Source organism: Trachemys scripta, chromosome 1 (assembly GCF_013100865.1).
Source record: "Trachemys scripta elegans isolate TJP31775 chromosome 1, CAS_Tse_1.0, whole genome shotgun sequence".
NCBI classification, from domain to species: Eukaryota; Metazoa; Chordata; order Testudines; family Emydidae; genus Trachemys; species Trachemys scripta.
In genome coordinates, this window is record NC_048298.1 from 132,677,651 (window position 1) to 132,698,083 (window position 20,433).

Below are 20,433 nucleotides of genomic sequence, written 5' to 3' on the forward strand. Positions count from 1 at the left end.
AGCATAAATCTCGACAACTGAAGTAGTGGCCCCACTTCAAGCTCCGGAAGCTGTACAGGGTAATGTGGGACCCCCAAATGCAAGAGACAGCTCCTGGTCCCCAAAAAGTTCCGCCAGCTGGTTCTCCACCCAGCACACTCAGTGCTGTGTGTGGCTCACTTGGGGAGGGAAAAGACGCTGAAGAGAGTGGCCCTCAAGTTCTTCTGGCCGGGGATACACAGAGAAATATGCAATTTTTGTGCCTCATGCTCTGAATGTCAGCTGGGAGGACCCAAAGGGACACCCTAGTTCCACTCCCAGTGGTGGGAGTACCCTTTGAATGGGTGGGCATTTAGTGGGGCCCCTTGAGAAAAGCACATATTATTTGATCGTGGACTATGCAACACAATACCTGGAAGCTATTCCCCACCTTCTTCTGCAGAGTGGGGCATGGGTCACTTACAGGTTTAAACTACTTGTTAAATCATGATTAAGGCTAAGATTTTATCATGCATATTTTTAGTAAAAGTCACAGATAGATTACAGGCACTTGGTCCTGCCATGAGTGCAGGGGACTGGACTAGATGACCTCTCGAGGTCCCTTCCAGTCCTGTGATTCTATGAATAAAGAAAGGTCACAGGCTTCTGTGAATTTATCTGTGACTTTTACTAAAAATATGCATGACAAAATGGGGAGCTGCAGGCTCCCCAAATCACCCAGGAGGGCCTGGCTCAGAGCTGCAGGGTCCCCCCATTGCCCACGGCAGGGCTCAGAGCTCCAGGTCACCCTGGTGGCCCGCAGCGGCTCGGAGCTCCGGGACACCCCGACTGCCTGTGGCAGCCGGGAGCTCTGAGACACCCCAGCCGCCCATGGCGGCTCCATGCTCTGGGGCTTCCGCAGCAGCCGGGAGCTGCGGAGCACCCCCGCAGTAGCATGGAGCTCACGGGGGCTCTGCCGCCCGCAGTGGCCAGGAGCTCAGGGTCTCCCCACAGCCTGGAAGCTCTGGGGCATCCCTGCCCCCCGCTGCTTGGGAGGTCCAGGGCATCCCTGCCCCCTGCCCCAGCTGGGAGCTGCGGGGCACCCCTGCTGCCCTCTGCGGCTGGGAGCTTGGCCCCTGAAGTTCCCAGCTGCCAGGGGTGGCGAGGGACCCTACAGCTCCCAGGTGCTGGAGGCTTAAGTCATGGAGGTCTCTGGAAGTTACGGAGTCTGTGACTTCCATGACCTCCGTGACAAAATCGTAGCCCTAATGATGATCTGAGGACTTGGTGAGGCCTCAACTGGAGTGCTATGTCAAATTCTGAGCACCACACTTTAGGAAAGATGTGGACAAACTGGAGAGAGTCCAGAGGAGAGCAACAAAACTGAAAAAATATTTAGAAAACCTGACCTATGAGGAAAAGTTAAAAACACTTGGCATGTTTAGTCTTGAGAAAAGAAAACTGAGGGGAGACCTGATAAAAGTCTTCCAATATGTTAAAGGCTGTTATAAAGAGGATCGTGATCAATTGTTCTTCATCTCCATTGAAGATAGGACAAGAAGTATTGGGCTTAATCTGCAGCTAGGGTATTAGGAAAAGCTTTCTAACTGTAAGGATAGGTAAGCACTGGAACAGGCTTCCAAGGGAGGTTGTGGAATCCCTGTCACTGGAGGTTTTTAAGAAAAGGTTGGACAAACACCTGTCAGGGATGGTCTTGGTATACTTTGACCTGCCTCAGATCAGGCGGCTGGACTAGATGACCTTTTGAGGCGCCTCTCCTACATTTCTGTCATTCTGTGACTTCAGTAACTCAGCCAGAGATTAGGGGTCTATTACAGGAATGGGTGGGTGAGGTTCTGTGACCTGCAATGTGCAAAAGATTAGACTAGATCACTGGTTTTCAACCTTTTATTATTTGCGGACTCCTAAAAATTTTTAAATGGAGGTAAGGACCAGTATTCCCTCTAATTTTTCCCACACATCCAGAATGAATTGTTATGTGCACCAATATGGAGGTGATATCACCTTCATATTGGTGTACATAAAAAAATTCATGTGGTAGGGGTGGGGCCGAAGGGTTTGGAGTTTGGGAGGGGGCTCAGGGCTTGGGTAGAGGGTTGGGGTGCAGGGGTTTGAGGGCTCCAGCTGGGGGTGTGGGCTCCGGGGTGGGGCCGAGGGTGAGGGGCTCAGGGCTGGGGAAGAGGGTTGGGGTGAGGGCTCTGGCTGGGGGTCCAGGCTCTGGCTGGGGCCAGGGATGAGGGGTTTGCAGTGCAGGAGGGTGCTTCAGGGCTACGGTGGGAAGAGAGGACTCCCCACAGCTCTCTCTTCCTGCAGCAGTGCCTGGACTGGTGGGGAGAGGCGCCTCTCCCCGACACGGCAGCTCCAGGTCTGGGGCCGTGGGATAGGTGCCCCTCTCCTGTCTGTGGCAGGTGTCCGGGCTGTCTCTGGGTTATGGGTTTGGGCCGGGGGAGGGGCACCCCAGCTGTGGCAGATTTGGGGCTGAGTTGGGGCTGGGGAGGGGTGCCCCTGCCCCGGTAGGTCCGGGCCAGAGCTGGGTTTGGGCCACCCCTCCCCCATCAGGTCCAGAGCTGAGTTGGGGCTAGGGGAGGGGCGCCCCAGCCGTGGCAGGTCCAGGCCAGGGCTGGGTTCGGGCCACTCCTTTCCCAGCTGCAGCAGGTCCAGGTCGGGCCTGGATTTGGGCCGGGGAGGGTGCCCCGGCCGCAGCAGGTCTGGGTTGTGGGTTCGGGCCGGGGGAGGGGTGCCCTGGCCGTGGCAGATTCGGGGCTGAGTTGGGGCTGAGGAGGGGTGCCCCTGCCCCAGTAGGTCTGGGCCAGGGCTGGGTTTGGGCCACCCCTCCCCCATCAGGTCCAGAGCTGAGTTGGGGCCAGGGGAGGGGCGCTCCTGCCCTGGCTGTGGCAGGTTGTGGGCCTGGCTAGGTTGGGGCTGGGGCTGGGGCTGGATTCAGGCCGGGGAAAAGATGCCTCTCCCCCGGTTCCAGCAGGTCCCAGCCGGGCGGGTTCCCTGAGCACCTGCGTGGTGCTAAATAGGCTGCTGCGTGGCCGTGCAGCTTACAGGAAACTTAGGTACGGACCCCTTTGAAAATCTTAGACATAGTCTGTGGACCCCCAGGGATCTGCAGACCACAGGTTGAAAACCACTGATGTATGGTAATGACAACCTTTCACGGACCTCTTACACATAGTCTGTGGACCCCACCTCCCGGGGATGCACAAATCGCATATTGAAAACTCCTGGACTAGATGACCATGATGGTCTCTTCTGATCTTAAAGACAATGAGTCTGTCTCCTAGGGAACTCCTTCCTACTCATCATAGACTATGCCCTGCCTCCACTGGATAAACTCCATGAAGGATCCAACACCTGGATCATGAGGTGGTACCTCTTCCTGGAGCCCTACGACTTCCAGGTACTTCGTCACCAACAGGCACACACAAATGCTGATTTTTTTTATCAGGATGGAGGGTGGTTGCAGGAGGAAGACTCACCTTCCAGTCTTAGCCTGAACGGGATCGTGTGTGATGGGGTATATAAGCCCCACAATGGGGAGCCAAGGGTTAACAAGCAGCTCTGGGCCCAGAAGGTCATGCCCAGCTGTACCTGCTGGACATGCTCACAGTGGAGGCAGAGCTCAAAAGGGAACGGTCCAGCTCAGTCAGGGTGAGCAGAGCAAGGGAGCAATCCTATGCTGATAACTCCTGCAGAGAGCCTGCTGGAGCAGCACACTGCCTACACCAGACCCTTCTGCAGAGCCACAAAAAAACCCTATGGAGACAGGGAACCGGGGGGCTGCAGCTGAAGGAGAAGAGTCTCCGAATCACAGTCAGTGAGAACCACCCTCCTCTCCGTGAGTTCATAAGCCAACCCTTGTTGAGACTGTGGAGAGGGCTGAGAATACGATAGGAAGTGACCCAGGTAGGGGGCTTGGTGGCCTCTGCCCCGCAGGCCGCATGTCTAAGCGGCCGGCCACAGGGAGTGAAGCACAGAGTGAGGTGGCTGGGGCAGAGATTGGGTCCCAACAGGCTCCAGATGTCTCTGGGACGTTGGGGAGGGGCATTAGTGCCCCTTTACAGCCTGGGATAGATGGCATTACTGGTTCTGTGGCTACTGATTCAGTGGCCTCCCAGCCTGAGCCTAACTGCGTAATGGAGGCTCTGGAATCCACGGCCTGGGCTGTGGATTCTGGCTTGCTGGCAAAGCCCCAAAGCAAAAAATGGCCATTGACTGTGAAGAGAGCTCCAGTTTCTGAGGGTACAATGAAGCAGGCTAGTTTGGGCAGGGTAGAGAGCACACTGCTCAGGGTGCTGCTGAGGTTGGAGACACGGAGAATTCTCAGGTATTAGTTTTGCCCCCTTGGTCCAGTAGCTCTATCCCTCCAGTTTCTCTGAGGTCCCCCCCCCCCCCCAAACCCTCAGCAGTGATTCTGAGCCTGAGAATGTGGAGGATGATGACCTCAGATTCCTGGGCCCTGAATGCCTGACAGGAGACATACCCTGGATGCTATTGGTAGGTTTCTGGCTGTGGCTAAAAGGAAATGTGGAGTAGAGGTGTCAGACTGGTTTCCTGAGCTTAGTCTTGTTGTGTTGTCTGCTCAGCATACTATGAGACATGTCTCTGTGTCTGAGTTTGACAAACAGAAGTGCTACAGATTGAAAAAAACCTGATGATCAAAGTGCGTGTCTCTTTGACCAGTGGAAATGTTGGGGATTAATGGATATAGGAAAATGTGGTGTTTTTATTTGAGATTTGGGAGGGAGGAGGGGTTTTCTGTTTTTTTTTTTTTTCTAATGAGTACTGGTCTGATGGATACATTTGTATGTGGCTCTCTGAATGTGAATGGGTGGAGGGACATTAAAAAAGTGTGGCTCTTTCTGAGTATCTGCCCCAGAAAAAGGTGGACATTTTTATTTTTTCAAGAGACCCACACAGAGGCTAGCAACCAAACTGATTGGCTTGCTGATTGGAGAGGGGATGTTTTTCTGGGTCATGGTTTCACTGCAGGTACAGAGACTGCCTGTCTCTCTGTGGACAACATGAAGCCTGATTGGTGGTTGTGCAGGAAGTTGTTCCAGGCCATATATTGACAGTTTGAGCTACTTTTGAGCAATATCATCTTTTTTTTTATTATTATTATTAATGTCTATGCTTCTACTGTAGAGAAAGACAGGGTGTGGTTTATTTTTGTTTTTTTCCTCCTCAGTCAATCAGTTTTGACAAACTGATTGACAAATGCGATTTTAATTTTGGGGGGTGATTGTAATTGTACTCTTAATGAGAGACTGAATAGGAATCATTTGGAACCTCATCCTCTGTCTGCTCAGTGACTTGTAACTTTAACAGGCTTCTGGCATGACTGTTGTGCGGCAACATTTTCACCCTAATGCACCGCAGTACACATGGTTGAGTGCTAGTGCCAGCTCTTTCTCTATGGCCCATTTGGATCTTTTTTATGTTTTAATTCATCATTGGTCTTGTTTGCTTTCTAGTTGCATTGTCCCTACTGGGATTTCAGATTATGGTTTCGTCTTATTTGTGTTGTCTCTTCCTTCTAAGCAAGACCATCGTCCACGCTGGCATTTTAACACTCACCTTCTACAATATGTTCACTTTTGGGACTCTTCAATTACTTTTGGGGAGTCTGGGTTGCCTCAAAGGATGTTTTCTCCTCTTGGAGGCAATGGAGGGAGATGGATAAAATTAATATTCAATGTTTTTGTCAGCAATGCACACAGCAGACAACCCTGGGCCTCTGCGGCAGTATAGAGGAGTTAGAGTTGAGGATTGTGGAACTTGAAAAAGCCTTTCATGGCAGTAATGATGCTGAATTGTCTGAGAGCTTGAACTATAAAAAACTGCTCTTGCAGAACTTGTTGGATAGCAAAGTTCCAGGTATACTGGTCAGGGCCCAATTTCAGGGCCTTTCTCAAATGGATGCACCTACTCAGTTTTTCTTTGGCCTGGAAAAGAAACATGAAGAGCAGAAGATTATTGCCCACTTTCAGACACTGTTGGGCCAAGTGCTTTCAGATCCTGTGGGGATTAGGAGCTTTGCTGTGAATTATGCATGTTGCAAAAGGACCTTTCTGGCCTTTCTCTCCCTGTTCCAGCTTGTTCTCTGGTGCAAATCTCCACACCTGCTGACGATGTGATTGTGTTTATTACTCGTAATTGCGATGTCCAGGTTTTGACTGGATGTCAGCGTTCTTTTGAGCTGGCTTCCTTAGCTCACATAAATTGGAAGAGTGAGACACTGCTGCTGAGGATTTGGATAATCTCCAACCTTCCAATTTTGCCGGGGACACTACTGTGGAGCCAAACTGGCTTTAATGCATTGGATATTGTGCTGGAACTTGATGATATTTTGAGTTGGAAATGGCAGGGAGTTATGAACAAGTTGGAGAGGAACTTGCAAAAGTGGAAATGATGTTTGCCTCAACTTTCCTTCTGAGGGCAGATGTTAGTCATTAATAATTTAACTGCCTCTATGTTGTGGCACAAATGTATTGTTTTGGATCCCCTTCCACTCTTTTAAGAAAAAGCTCAGAAGATTAATTTGGACTTTTGCTGGGATGGCCATCATTGGCTGAGGCAGAGTGTTTTGTATCTGCCTGTTGTGCGAGGGGGTCAAGGTCTCATTGATCCTTTGAGCAGAGTCACTACTTTTCAGTTACAGTCTCTGTAACAGCTGTTGTTTGGGAATAAGCCTGTTTCTTGGAAGCAACTGACTTTTGCATTTCTTTGGTCTGCAGGGGATTTGGATTCTGATCAGGAACATTTTTTGAACCCTGGGCGCCTCAATTTAGAGGTGTTACCCCGTTTTTGGAGATTTTTTTAAGCTGAGGCAACAGGACAGGCAGCTGGAGTTCCCAGGACTGCCTGCTGAATACCTTGTTTATAACCCTGCCATGCACATTCCTAGTCTTGTTTCTAGGAATCTTGTCTCTTCCCTTATTGTAGCACTTGTAACAAAACTGGTTCATTTAATTACTTTTACCATTTTACGTGGGTCTCAGTTGATATGTTGGCTGTCAAGCGTGGTTTTCATTCCGTTTGTTGGGTTTCTTGGTTTTTTTTATCAGAGTTGGAATCAGCACTTCCTAGGAGCAATATTGCCAGTCTGGACAGTTGCCTCCTTGAGGGAAACATTCCTGATTATACTAATGCTTCCATTTTCCTGCCTGTTGATCCTGCTGTGGATTGGGATGGTGACGAGCTTAGCAGCTTGCTTGCCTTCAATGGGTCTTCTGAACTTATTTATAATATCTTAGGCCATAAGTCACTGTTTAGGCTTGTGGTAAAGATACATCATTTTTGAATGCTTGTTGATGATCCCGATATAGTATGGGGAAAACAATTTCTGGTGGTGGACTCCACCCATCCAGTCCTGGTGAACAGTAAACAAGCCTCTAATCGCAAAGAGGATAGGTGATCTCCAATGGAGAATTCTTCACGTTGCTATTGCCACGAACGTATTTGTGCAACTTTTGACTCCACAGGTGTCCCTGTCATGCCCTTTCTGACACACAGAGGAGACTATTTTTCATACATTTCTTATTTGTTCCAGGTTACAGCCATTATTTGTTTTACTTCAGGGATTTTGTGGTTATTGTTCTTGATTTTTCTCCTACTGTATTTATTTTGACTGTTAAGTTTAGGTTCACAAATAGATCTGTGATATGCCTTGCAAAGTTTATTTTGGGTCAAGCAAAGATGGTCATTTTAAAAAGTAGATGTAAATTATTTGGTACTGGGATTGGTGATGTTCTTTGGTTTTTTTTTTAGGTTTTTAGTGGTTTTACGCCTTCTTCTGGAGTTTAGATATTATACACTTTTAAGCTATTTGGATCAATTTATTCAGTGTTAGACTATTGGAATTGCACTTTGTACTGTTCAGGGGTTGGCAACTGTTTTTGAATTTGTATTTTTGTTTTTGCTGTGTTTCTGCACTGATATTACTAAAAGTGTTTTAAAAGTCAAAAAGTCTCTCTCTTCCCCCTCCCCCCCACAACCTACCTCCTCTGTTAATCTCCCATTGTACCTTTTTCTGACTACCTTTCTTGCTCCTTCCCTCTGTAACTCTTTCTAGGTATTATTTTTTCATATATCTCCCTCATTTTTCTTTCTCTCCATCCCTGAATATCCCCAAATGTAACACTTGTTTCCATTTCCAGAAATATTTGGGGACCTGAGCGAATCATTCTTTAAAGGAATTTGTTACAGTTTGAGAAGGAATTATATTCAAAGTTTATTTTCCACTAATATCCCACAGGACTTTAGAATTCCAGATATATATCCTGGTTCTGAGTCCTGGCTCCATCACTGTGCTGTAACAAGCAATGAATCTATGAGGAATTCAGGATCATTCAAAGAACATAAGTTAGCACAAGAGCAATGAGTAGGGAAATCATATACATTGTAATAAACTGGCTAGATGTACATTCATAGGAGTTCTGCTTTGGGGGGTTTATTAAGTTCATTTTCGGGGTTTATTTTGTAGCTATTTTTGAGTTCTATATAGGTTTCCAAAAATCAGGGGGTTTCTGAACTCTCACTTTGTATATACACATAATATTGTTTGAAATAGCACTACATTAAATCACACTAGGAACTTTTAGTGTGCCCCAAGAAGGGTCTATACACCCAACTAATTTGCAACATGTTGGTGTGTTTTAGAAATCAGATCTCTGCATAGTCTGCATTACTGCTCCACGTAGACAAGCCTTTAAATACAAGCCAGGGAGCAGGGATATCATCTTTATACACAAATTACACTGGGAAAAGGGTGAAGTCAACATGAATTGAGTAACCATTTCCAGTGTTTATTAGGTAAACACCAATTTATAATTTTGGGGGGTGGGGGGATTACCAATGTTTATCTGTTAAAACCTAAAATCAGATGCCTTATACATGTACCATTGACCTCTACTGAAAACAGGACTCTTGCACTTTATGTCATACACCCTATACTGGTAACAGCTAATGGAAAGTCTCCTTTAGCTTAAGTGGTCAGTTCCTGTGCTTTTGGAGCAGGAGGAATGCAGTTCCATCTCTACTGCTGCTGTGATGTTCCAAGTGGCCAAAGAGTGGAGCAAGGTGACAACCGTGAAATCCTAGATGGCCACATATGTATTTCAAGAAGAGAGCACAAAAAGATCCCAGGAACAGAGAAAGCAGGGTCAGATAAACAAAGGAGAGGAGAGAAAAAGCCCAGAACTAAGATGCATGATTTTCATGGAAAGCTGACAGATGGAGTGCCTGGCAGCCAGCGAATCAGCTGGCAGAGAGAGTGATGACATCACCCTGGGTCCATGAGCCAGGAGCTAGAAAGCTAAGCATCCTCCCTTCACTAGCTGCTTTGGCAAAATGGGCTATGGGAGGGGGCTCACCCTAGGGAACTGGACTGTGTGTGGTGGGGAGAGACAGCAAGAATCAGAATGTACAGGAGGAATGAGGAGAAATTTCTGCATTGCATTTGCCATTTTGGCTGCTATTAGGGAGATGGGGAAGGTGAAAGAAAGAGTAGGAGTGGAGGAACAGATAGAAGGGACAGTAAAAGAAAGGGGAAGAAAGAGAGATTGTGTGACCATTCATATCATAACTTGAATGCACTTAAACAGCCTTGCCTTAAAATTTCCAATATGTTTTGTGAGCCTGAGGGAGCAAAGTCATGACCTCTCCCTCCCCCCTCTGGAAAATCCTCTCTCTCCACTCTCAGCTGGCCAGCTTCCCTACCTCTTCCCCTAACAGGGCCTGAGGCCTCCCTATTTATTGTTGCTCACTTGGAGATGGTGCTCAGTGACCTCCTTCCCCTACTACTGCCTCCTGTACCTCACAGCTCCTTCCTTTGAATCTTGGGAGGCATTGGCTGGCCAATCATCCCCCATCTCCCTGGTTCAAGGGAGCTGCCAGGTCACAGTCCTGCAGCCAATCCCAAGGAAGGAAGGGCAGGAAGTAGCCCAAGGTCCCTCACTAATAAGGCAGCAGGCGATGAAAACCTTGTAGGGGAAGGCAGTGCCCCATGAGGCATAGAATTGTAACTACGTAACCCTCAGTGGTTCTCTAGGAAATGCACGCTAACCCAATAATTCATAGTGCACAGGTGCTAGGGAAATCCTCCATGTGGCCTAGTTACCACACCAGGCCTGGTGGGGCGCTACCTGCCCCTACTGGTGCAGAACTGCTGCAGTGGGTGAGCCAGCACTTCCCGCCCTTAGAGAGCCTTCAGAAAAGCCCCCACTGGAGATGAAAAATTAAGTCAGTGGCTAGCTGGTCCTTCCCACTTCCGGCCCTTCCAAAGAGCTAGGAAGGGGACAACTGGTCCCAGGGGACAGTGGAAGGAGGGCAGAAGGTGGAAGGAATTACAGGAGCCCTGCAGTCATTAGGGGAGCTAATGAGGCATTCTGGGCTACATTGCTATCAATCTGTTCCATTGCAGCCAGCCAATGCAATTCTTTATATATGGCCAAGACTGGGGTTTATATGAGGGCTAGTTAGTATCAACTCAATCCAGACAAGAGAGAGGAGATGCCAATAAGGTGATGAAGCAACAAAGAGAAATAGTGGAGGTGATACCTGGCACCTGGGTAAAAAGAGACTCTTGGAGCCTTGGCTGTTTCTAGATCTCAAGACAGCAGTGATGTCCCTGGCTTGGTCTACACTACCCGCCCCAATTCGAACTAAGGTACGCAACTTCAGCTACGTGAATAACGTAGCTGAAGTCGAAGTACCTTAGTTCGAACTTACCTTGGTCCACACGCGGCAGGCAGGCTCCCCCGTCGACTCCGCGGTACTCCTCTCGCCGAGCTGGAGTACCGCAGTCGACGGCAAGCACTTCCGGGTTCGACTTATCGCGTCCAGACTAGACGCGATAAGTCGAACCCAGAACTTCGATTTCCAGCCGTCGAACTAGCTGGTAAGTGTAGCCAAGGCCCCTGAGTGCTTCTGTCCACCTGTGCGTGTCTAGGAGGTGGCAACTTTTTCTCTTGAACCTGGACCTCATTTCAGTAATTCAGGCCTTTGCTCTCTACGCTGAATCACTGCAATGTGCTCTACAAATTGAGTTCCTGAAAAGCATGTAGAAACTTCAGATGGCACAGAACGTGTTTCCCATAGAGACCATATTATACCCATGCTCCACATAAAAAATTCAAGGTGGTTGGTTTTGATGTCTAAATCCCTTTGTGGTTTGAGTCTCTTATAACTCAGAAACTTCTCATTGTGTTCTCCACAGCATCCGAAATCAGACATGGCATTTGGGTTAACAACCCTCAGTTTTAAACCTCTGGGGAGCTATGGGCAGGCTGTTCTTAGTGAGGGGTCATCAACTTGGATTCAGTTTCCTCCCCTCCTCCCCCATCTCCCTGCCCTTTCCCTTCCAACTTGGTCCAACAGGGCCTGAGGTTTTTGAATTTCCAGGCAAGTTGCAAGGCTCATTTGTTTACCCAGGGGAGTTGGAGGCTTGGGGGTTGAGGGAGAATGACTTTGTGATATTAGTTAGCATTGGTTTAGCCTTCAATGCCAATGAATTTATTGCTATTTATTGTGAATATGCTTGGAGGAAATTCAATATTTTATAAATAGGACAAATGTAAATGAAAAAAGTATAGAGGATGGTGCCCTTGCACTTAGTGGACACTGGAGGGAGCTGCAGCACTCCACATATCATAGTTCACTATGATTCCATTATATACCTTCAGAACTAGGGTCCCTAGTCAATTTAATTTTTATGGCTCTTCCTTTCAGTTTATCTCTGCTTCTGAGTGACCTGGTTCTGCATTTCTTTAGTTGGGAGGTTTTGGGGGAAGAAGAATCTGTGATTTTTCTCCACAGTCCTTCCCCTTGAAACTTGATATTTCAAAGATCTGATCACCTCCAGAAAACTCAAAAATCTCCCTCAATATCTGCCTATCTCCCCTCTTTCTTTCACTTGGCTGCAGGCATCTTACCCCGGCAAAGTAGATCTGGGGGACCTCCAAGTTAATCTTGGTGAATGCATGTAGTGATATGGGTGACTCAAGAGGGAAAAGTGCTGAACCCAGTGACCCAATATAATGCTAGGGGCTGCTGTGCCACAGGGAAACTCTCCCCTCTGAGCCATAGGGGTGTTCAGATCCCCAAAGCTTTAGTGTGGTTTGATGGGGTTCCACGTGTCAAGGAGTAGTGCAAGTGGCTCAGCAAGGGGTGCTCTTCCCTCTGAGTCAGTATTGACCCTAACCTCACAACATGTTGCTAGGGAAGTTGTCGTGCAGGCAGTGTAATATTTTGGTTGCAAAACAAAACCAACTGCCCCAGGCCAATTCAAACTCTCATGATGCTTTCCACCCCAGAGATCACTGCTTTTCAGTGGGTGGGCGAATGATCCCTGACTATAAAGTCTGTAATGCATTTGGGAAGCCATCAATGCCAGCTAATTTCATTCTCTCTATCTCGGCATCTCCCTGGACTTCACATATACTTGTAACTTAATGCCTGGTTACTATGTCTCAGCAATGAGAAATTAATGAGTTGCTGTAACATGTTTGAATGTATCATTTCAATAATGTAACACTGTGTGTTCATTTGAGTCAAGGCAGGCAAGGGGAATATTCCTGGGAGCCAGACAGCTTCTTATAGGATCAATGATTACCTGAGCTCTGACACCATCTTTTGAGTCATTCCCTTATTGTGCCCTATGCTGGCAGTAGAGATGGACCTAAGCCACAGAGTTCAAAGTCAGATCCAATCTTCTCCTAAATTTGGGGTGTTTACCCCAGTTTAAAGATGGGGACAGCTATGAAATTCAGATCCCCAAAGTTCATGGGAGTTTGGTCCTGATCCTTTTCTGTTTCGCAGGTGATTCTGCCTTTACTGTGATGGCCTTGAGGATGTAGAACTCTCTCCACCTGGACCTCTGCTTTATCAAGACCAGTTCTGACAGGCTGGAGAACCCTTCTGGGGCCCACAAGGGAGGCTGAGAGAGTTCAGCCAATATGCATGCAGCTCCACATACTGAGTGTGAACACACTGAGTCAAGCATCCTTCTTTGTCACATGAGATGCAAAGCCCCCAGGTTTGGCCAAATGTTTTGAGATTCTCAGAGCTCAGACACATATTCTCCCTCCCCCACCCCTGTGAGATAGGAGGAAGTTATGCCAGTGTTTTCTTTCCTCCCTAGCTCCCTGCTTGAGGGCATCCTCCTCCTTTCTTCCTGGGAGCTTCTTCTGCCCGAAGAAGGACTTCCTCTCCAACCCCCAATGCCATGCATGTTCCTACTCAATGTATAGCATCTTTTAGAATTGCCACTTCCTGGAACTGTACTGGTGTAAATATATATACACACACATCATTAAGGGGTTGCTATGGTGTAATTTACCCCAGTTCGAAACTGAGGTAAGTTGCAGCAGTGCAGATCATTCTGCACCAGCATAAACCAGCATTAGATGTTTGCACTGGTGCAGTTCCCCGGGTGACTACAATCCCAGTGTAGTCAAGGCCTAAATGTAGACTTCACTGATGTTTTAATTCATCTCTTTTATCTATCACTGAAGCTATCTTTGAAGTGCCCCAGTAGCTCACAAGAGTGAGGAGGAGAGGGAGAGGAGGTACTTTGGAGAAAAGATAATTTTTATTGTCCACTAATAATATCCTCATCTGTAGTTGTTCCTTCATTCAGAATTAAAAAGCGTGTTAATCCCGTCTAAATGTGGCTGTGGAAAATATTTACATTCACTTCAGAATATGTTTGTTTTGCCTGTTAATAAAAACACTTAAAAATTCAAATGATCTCCTCTCATCAATCTATTCCCCTCTTTTATCTATATATCACTCTTCAGCTCCCTCTTTCCTTCTGTCACTTGTGTCCTTCCCTCTCTTTCATTCTTGTTGCTTCCTGTGTTTTTCTCATTTCTTTCTGTACCTGTCTTTTCTTCTCTCTCTCTCCCTGTTTTTCTTCCTCTGTTCCTTTTCCCTTCTCTGTATGTACCCCCCCCCCAGTCCTTTCTCTCTTTTCTGTGCTCTTTCTTATGGTTTCTCTTTATGTATGCATCTTTTTGTACCTCTTGCTTTCTGTCTGTCTCCTTGGTTTCCTTTCTGTCACCTTCACTGGAATGTTGGCAGAGACATTATTTTCAAAGAAACACAGGAACTGACTGACTAAATAAAGTATCTAGGAATGGGGCAGGAGGTTTCTGTTCCAGAAGGGTTTGTATTCTGAGAGCCCTTTCTCCCTTTTTAGCAAAGGAGACTGTTACATTCCATGCCCACCCCCAATGCCATTCGCAATCAGGATCTCCCCCTCCACTCACACACAGACCTTGGTCGGGAGTGATGGATTGCACTGCAGTAAGGGCTGGGATCACTGCAGGGAAGGGAGGAGTAGTCACACTGCCAGCGACAGGGCAGGAAGGAGAGAGTGGGGACTGAGCACAAGAGGAGAGGGGGCGGAGATGTCTGGGAGGGGGTGTGTGTCTGCAGACTACTGCACCATTCTGACTGGCTGAGCAGCTTGGAGAGCAGAGTTCTGAAAGATGGAGCCAAAAGAGGCGCAAGACAGAATGGGCTCTGGCAGAGGATGGAGGCTGCCACAAGAGCAACAGGAGAATGGCTGAGAGAGAGAAAGAAAGAGAAATGAGTGCATTCTTATGTGGTACAAATTATAACCATATAACAATACACAATAGTACCAGAGCTCTCTCTCTTTCTCTTTCTGAAACTATAGCAGGCAGGGCTATGACACAAATGTAGAAACATACAAAAGGTCAAGTAATGCAAACTGAAAAGTCTATTGAAACATATTTTCACTGTACTCGAGAGGAAGATTACAATATGATCTTTGGCCAGAGTCAAGGTGCATCAGCAGAGCTATGCATAGGTCTCAGTGTGGGAATAGCAGGAGGTGCTGCGGATTAAAACCAAGATGCATAAGCAGAGCTGCTGGGGGTGGGGTAAGGGGAAGCATGATGGAATAACAGGGGGTACTGCAGGTAAAGAGTGAGGTGCATAGGAGGAACTGGTAGATTGAGGCGGGACTGGACTAGCAAGGGGTGCTACGGGTCAGGATTGAGGGGCACTGGAAGAGTTTTGGATAGGGTTCCCAGGACTGCAACACCTTGTGGAGCTGTTAAGGCCAGAACTACTGATTTTCTTTGAAGCAGGTGGGGATGGTGGGGGAAGAGTTGGCTGAAAAAGTTTATACCCTCATGAATTCTGGAAGAGGCAATGAGAACATACTCCCTTTGCTGGGTGCATTTATAAATAGCAGATCACCCCTCCCCCCACACACATACACAGCAGCGATTACAATGAATATAACATTGATAATTTTTGCCTATCACATTTCCCTTCCTCCCTTTTCTCTTCCTTTCTTTCCTGCCTTTGTTCTTTTCTCTATTTTCTCCATCTGTTTCTTACTCGCTGTCCAGATTTCTTTCCTGCTGCTTCCTTTCCCCTTCTTTTAATATCTTGCACTGCATCTCTTTCATCATCAGCCTCTCTGTCATTTTTTTCATCCATCCTTTTCTATCCCTTCATCTTACTCTGGTTCCTTCCATCAATTTCTTTCTCTCCCCTCAGGCTTGATTCTCCACTGCCTACACCATGTGACATCTTACACACACACATCATTTTGCCCAGATAAAAATGACAGCCCCAGGTTCAAAGCAGTGGAGAAACAAGCCCAGACTCTCTTCTACTTTCTTTCTCTCTGAGTCACATGAGAAGATCTCACACAGGCACACAGTGGGAGCTGCAGATGGTGGGGGGAAGGACTGTAAAGAGATTGAGGGTGTGTCTGGTATTCATGCAATCAGCCTGCAGGAGGCTGCCCGGCCCCTGCAACTCCTCCCAGCGACTCCCACACAATTCCCTTTCCTCTGTTTCAGATGCTTCTCCCACACACTCCCCGCTCTGGCCATTCCCCCCTCCCACCACCATCTTTTGCCGACATCACACTGCACCAACTACAGCTGCCAGCTGCAGTGACCTACTTCTGCCCACTCTGCAAAGCATCTCCTTTCTTCTTCATACCTTCACTGGCTGCAGCAGAAGAAAAGGGAGCAGAGTCACCCCACACCCCAATCAATCTCCTAATCACTGCTTGTGTAATGCTGCCCCCGCAGGGAATAGAATATCCTAGAGAGACCCCCTCTGGTCCTCACAATCTGCTCCATCTGTTTAGTGCAGGCAAAGGGCACCAAACATATAACCACACTTGCTCAGTGCCAGGAGACAATTTTAAGGCAATCTGACGGAGTGATCACTCCCTGCAACAATGAATTTAGTCTCAAAAGCCCCTCACCCCCATCCAACTCATCATTGTAGTGCAATTGTCATACCAGATGTAAAATATCATGGGAACTGGGATAACCTACAGGGGCTCTTATCATGCTCTATAAAGCTCTTTGGGTCAGAGGACAAATGTTTATCATCCCTTTTTCGGTCCTGCCCCTAAGACACAGCACTCTGCACCTGCATCAAACCATGCCCACCACCCCTTGAAATACCATCAACATTCTGCGAAGGACAATGTGGGAAAGAGCTGGAGGGCCAGAACAAGCCAATCAAAGAGAGAAAAGAGAATAGATGACAAGAACAAGAGAAGGAGAGACAGAAAGAAGGCACTTCCCCAAGGCAGAAATAGAGAAAGAAAAAAGTAGAAAGAAACAGAAAGTGAGAGAAGGAATTGGAGAAGAGAGAGGGCCAGAAAGATGCAAAGTGGGGGGGGAGGAAGAGGCCTGAAGGAAAGAATCATACAGAAAGGGAACAGGAGAAAGACACAAAAGGAGAAAGACATGGAGAGACAGAAAAAGAGGAAGAAAGATGGGGATGCAGAAAATTGAAAAGAAAAGGACAAGGTGGATGATAGAGGATACATACAAGTCCCATCCCACCATCCACCTTCTACATCTTGGGGTCTCATCAAAAAAGTCCTCTCAAAGTGCTGCTGAACACCGCAAGCTGCAGACGTCAATCTCAGCCCATTTCTGTGCCCCCTAAATTAAACTTTCTCTCAAAGGCCACCATATTCCTCCCATCTCTCTAATGCACCAGCATTATTTCCTTTCCCTGCAGTGCCATTTTAGCAGCAGCTACACTGTTCCTCCTCATTGGACCAACTACTGGCTGGTTAAGCAGGGGACTTGAGATTGATCTATGTCAGTGGTTATCAAATGTATGTGACTGGGTCCCCCTTCTTTGTGTCTGTAGTCATTTATGCCCCTCCTCCCCAAGTATGTATACTGAAGGCAGCGCTGAGCCAGCAGTAGCAGCACAGAAGTAAGGGTGGCAATGTGAAAAGTGATATTCATCAATATCACTTTTCACAGCAGACTCTGCACCCATTACCACCCTTACATCTGCACTGTTACTGCCACCCTGGGATTGACAGCTGGAGCTCCATCCTCTCCTGGTGTGGGATTTGGGGGGACGAGGTGGAAGGAGAGCCTGGAGCTTGGGCTGCCTTCTGGTGAGGGATGGGAGGAGGCGGGGGAGGAGAGCCTGAGCCTGGGTGTCAGGGCTCCAGCTGTTCCCTTTATCCCCACCTCCCCTCCTGGGTGTGCATGGCCCTTCTGCAGGCGCCCCAGCCAGCTGGGGCTGACAGCCAGAGCTCTTCCAAAAAAACAACAACCCACACAGCTGGCGCCTCCTTTGACACATTCCTGCACCTCCCTTGGGAGGCACTCCCCGTAGTTTGAGAACCGTTGATCTATCTACATGATTCTCCAATTCTATCCCTATGTGTCTATTTGTAACTCTGTCTGCCTGATTATATCTTTCCTTTTTTCTAATGTACACAAAATTATGGTATCACAAGCTTCTGGCCTTTTTAAGTTACTAGCCAAGCAAAGTGTGCTGTCTAGTCCCTACACCCTGACCCCTCAAATGGTTATAATCAGACAGTCTTGTTATGTCCCATCTAGCCCATTCCTCTGGGGACCAGTGCAGGACTACAGTTACTCTCCAGGGTTTTGTCCAGTAGTCCTAGTTTTAAATGACATGAGCAAATGAACTCGCACTACTTTTTCTGGGGAGACTGTTCCATAATATAACAGACCTTTTCCCTGGGTTCAGTTTCATCCCATTATTTCTAGTTTACACCAAACAATTCTTCTCTCTAGGAGTTTGTGCCCTTCACATGCTTAACAGATGGGTTATAGTGCCCTCCCCAAGCCCATTAATTAAGCTACACCCAACTCTACAGATTGAATGTCTCCAGCTCTGGAATTCAAGAGGGGAAAGAAACAGGCACGAAAAAGAGAAAAATGTAAATAGATATAAATTTGCAGCACCTTTTCCAGCTCCTCTCTCTCCTCCGCCTCCCTCCTTCTCCCCCTAGCTTCAGCCGATCTCGTCCCCCCAGATGCGGCCCCACCCGTCCTGCCTGCGTCTCTGAGTAGCGCGTAGGCATTTTGTGAGTTAACTCAGTGATTCTGCTCAGCATGCACTGAGCTCAGAGGAGAGATGGAGGAGAGCAGCGGGAGGGGGAAGGCAAAACGGGCGTTTAGCCATTCTGACTCTGACTGCAGAGACCGTGCTGCTGGGGCCGGTTCTAGCCGGCTGGCACTGGGTGATGTGAAGGCTGCAGAGAGCAGAGCTGCTGCTGCAGTTGCTACACAGCTAGTGCTGCAGGGGAAAATATGGAGGTAAAGTTAGATGCGCATACACAATACAATGCACATAAACAACCAGCTTACACGCTGCCACACCATGCAATGACACAAATGCAGTCATGTACTTACACTAACCAAGACTAATGCACGCATACTCACACTGTAATAGACTCACACGCACTCCTTCGTGAGCACTCCGATACAATAACATACTGGCACATACACTACTGCACCCCCACGCACTAACACACCCAGTCACACAGCCACATGCACACTAACATCCCATGCACTGACATACTCAACGTCATGTACCCCTGCACACTAGCACACCCCCATCCATTCAGTCACAGACAAATGCACTCTTATACCCCCCTGATTATAGCAGGGCAACTGAAGGTTAAAACTAGGTTTCTGTTTAAAGCTTGACTCTAGTAAGTTCTCTAAAAATCTACACTGTTCTCAGATTGCTTAGATGTACTCATAGTCATACATACTCACACTAGTCAACCAAGTAATTACACAGTCACATGACATGCCTACTCATATGCACATGTACATGGGAGCACCAAATAAATTAATCTCTATCAGTGGGTTGCAGAGCATAGAATTGAATTGCCTGCTCTTAACCTTTCTTCCCATTCTGCGACTCCCCATTCCCCTTCCTGTCTCCAGACTTCCGTGCAATTTCTCTCTGCCATTCCCGCCTACCACTGATTTTCTTTTGCTCCTCCCCTCCCTAGGTTTCCTCAGTGATGTGTTATACATACTGGTGTGCAGTTTGCATACTCCTAACCCTATCTTGTCATGTGAAAAAGCACAACCCAATAGGTGGAAATAGGTTTGTCACACACATATGGTTGCTGGGTGGAGAGGGTCAATCATAAACTTGTGGACATGGGTCTGGAGCATCTGTCACATAGTGGGGTACATCAGGGTTGGGAGTGGAATTGTCATCATGGGCATAAGGAATGTAGGGCAATGGGATGAGTTTCTCCCAGGTGAGGTGAGAGTTGGATGGTGTGTCACATATGGGGGCACAGAATAACAGATGGTTGTGTCTCATGCATTGGAAAGGAGGTTACTGAGTTGAGTGTCATAGCCTTGAACGGACGGGGTGGCCAACCTGAGCCTGAGAAGGAGCCAGAATTTACCAATGTACATTACCAAAGAGCCACAGTAATACATCAGCAGCCCCCATCAGCTCCTGCCCACTGGCAGCCCTATCGATCAGCGCTTCCCTCCCTACCCCGCACCTCCTGATCAGCTGTTTCATGGCATGCAGGAGGCTCTGAGGGGGAGGGGGAGGAGCAAGGGCACTGCAGGCTCAGGGGAAGGGCAAGAAGGGGTGGAGTGGGGGCAGGGCCTCTGAGCCGGGGGTTGAGCACCCCATGGCCCATTGGAAAGTTCGTGCCTGTAGCTCCAGTCCCGGAGTCGGTGCCTATACAAGGAGCCGCATATTAACTTCTGAAGAGCCGCATGTGGCTCCGGAGGCATAGGTTGGCCACCCCTGGCCTTGAATGAGGATGCCTGGTGACTAATAGGGTGTGTCATAGCTGAGAGGTATGGGCAAACATGGATGGTATTGAACAGGGGCCTTTGCCTTGCCTTCTATTTCTTATTTATTATTATGTCATCCAAACAGGCAGAAATAGTACTGTTACTTAGGTGACCAACTGAATAGTTAAGGTAAACATTTAACAAGAACAACAAAGAGTCTGGTGGCACCTTAAAGACTAACAGATTTATTTGGGCATAAGCTTTCGTGAGTAAAAACCTCACTTCTTCGGATGCATGCATCCGAAGAAGTGAGGTTTTTACTCACGAAAGCTTATGCCCAAATAAATCTGTTAGTCTTTAAGGTGCCACCAGACTC

General features: G+C 47.8%; 1 protein-coding gene across 2 annotated transcripts in view; it reads right to left on the minus strand.

Annotated features, from left to right (window-relative positions):
- The window catches only part of MFAP5 (microfibril associated protein 5), a 39,986-nt gene extending 21,248 nt beyond the window's left edge, over window positions 1-18,738 (minus strand). The window contains exon 1 of one of the 2 annotated variants that reach the window (XM_034785785.1): window positions 18,720-18,738. The gene's annotated coding sequence lies outside the window, so the exon portion shown is untranslated. Of the gene's footprint in view, window positions 1-18,239; window positions 18,313-18,719 lie in introns of those variants that run through there. The other variant, XM_034785765.1, reaches the window with a different exon arrangement.
- Between the last annotated feature and the right edge of the window lie 1,695 nt (window positions 18,739-20,433).